Genomic DNA, 2,213 nt, shown 5'->3' on the forward strand with positions numbered 1-2,213 from the left:
TGTTCCTTACTAAAGGTTAAGTGGTTGCGAAACCGCAGGCACTAGAGAATCAAAAGCTGTTGTTTTAAGCTCTTGGCCAGTAGTGGTGCCTTGTAGCTTGGCTCTGACTGCTCCAGCAGCAGCTGAGGGTGGCTGTCTTTGACCATCTGGAGGTTTTAATCTGCTCCATCCATCTCATGCCAACATGCATTGCCAGAGTTAGGGTCACTGTGCTCTGAGACCCTTTGAGATGGTGCTCAGGGAGCTTGCTCTGTGGCCTCCTGGGCCCCTCCTGCCGGTGCATTTGCTTTTTCAGTTTGATGCTATTTTTCTTACCCTCTGTAGCACTCACCCGCAGAACTATTATTACTTGCTTGTTACTGAATGTTGCTGATTCATACTCATAGGAAAAAGTAATTTTGTCTTCAACACCTCTTCCCTGTCATTTAAGGCATATGTTAATGAAAGATGGATTTTGGCATCTACTCTCCTCTGTAGCTCTGAGGCCACAATATAGATTCATTATAAATGAAGATGCAACTGTTATTTTACATCTATTTATATTTATAACTACACCAGAGCCATCTTGCAGGTACCTTTGTGCCTCTCAAATCCCAAACCATATTCCAAGAAATGTTCAACATTTCATGCTTGAATTGGCATTAATGTGGCATTAATGTACATACAATGTTTTAAATAAAGATGTTTTCACTCATGTTTTATTATCGACACCTCCCGATTTCACATATTTTAGGTTATAGTAGAGCTAAATCCCTTTGAAGACATTTTAAAAGCTTTACCCACCTTGCAGTACAGAATGTTTTTTTCTTTAAGTGAGGAGTATGCAAGTGATGTGTGCTCTGCTAGGAGGGATTGCCAAGTGCCAGGCTGAAGCCTGAAGGGGGGGTGGGGCAAGAACAGAACTGAGCATACGCAGAATGCTGAAAAGAACTGATTGAAAGCTTTTTGCTTTGTCATTCCTCTCGGGCCGTTTCCTTTCCTTCCTTCCCAACTTATAACCATGGACAAGGGCAATTTACTCATTTCATAGAATGACTGGATCTAGAATGAGCCCTAACCTTGAAGGGCATCTGATCCCAATTCCTACTCATTCCTCTAGCTTTGTGCTTGATTCTGGAGCTCTCTCTTCTCCAGCACCTTTCCCAGCAGCACTTGAGCCCATCAATTAAAAGTGCAGTGATGAGAGCAAAGATTTTGGAATCTGAGTCCACGTTTTGCCTCTGGTATCCTGGACAAGTTACTTAACACTTCAAGTCCCCAGTCTCATTTGTTAAGTGATTACAAAAAAAAGGAAAAAAGGTAATTCCTAGGAGCTTGAGGATTAAACAAAGTACCTTGTATAGTATGTATAAAACACAGCACTTAGCGTTAAATGGAGAGCAGCTACGTGAATCAGTAGGAATCAGGACCCATGCTCTCCTGTGTGACTCCCAGTAATATTTTTCCCATAGCATGATACTGTTTTTCTCACAATAGCTCATAAAACCATTAAAAAAGTATCTGTTAAGTACTGTGTGTGCTGCCTTATAGACTGTAAATGCTGTTATTAATAACAATACCTCACATATATTCAGTGCTCTAGAGTTTACAATGAGCTTTCAGAAGTGGGGAAAATACCCACACCAGCATGTAGTCTACTGATAACTAACAGAGGCAGGAAGGAGGAGCAAAGAAGCTTTGAAAGAAGTCTATTAGCGATGCAAATGTGAAGTCATCTGCACTTGTGAGTAGCATAATAAACATAAGAACCAATTAGAAGTAACAATGTGTGATATATTCAGGTTTCAGAACTTTGATGAGCTAGAAAACCATAGGAATACAACACAGAAGTTTTAGGGCAAGAAAATAACTTACCTGAAATTGAATAACCCAGATAGCTTTAGGTTGTGACCCCAGGAGGGCAGCTATTTGCATATGGGTGAATTTTCATGTACAAACTAGAGTACAGCAATGACTTATAATTATATAATGGTAGGATGTGTTTGCAACTTGGAGACAAAGCATATGGAACTGAAACAAGCAAAGCAAATAAGTTCTCAGAAGCCAATGTTAACTGAGTGTTCCAATGCAGACAAATGTGTCATCCTGATGCAAAACTTATAATAATAGAAACTGTTATCTTGACTTTCTCACTACCTTCTGAAGCAGTTCTTCATGTGAGAATTTTTATATATGGACAATGCTCAAAAGTGAATTTTTAGAAATGAAGATAA

Source organism: Castor canadensis, chromosome 4 (assembly GCF_047511655.1).
Source record: "Castor canadensis chromosome 4, mCasCan1.hap1v2, whole genome shotgun sequence".
NCBI classification, from domain to species: Eukaryota; Metazoa; Chordata; class Mammalia; order Rodentia; family Castoridae; genus Castor; species Castor canadensis.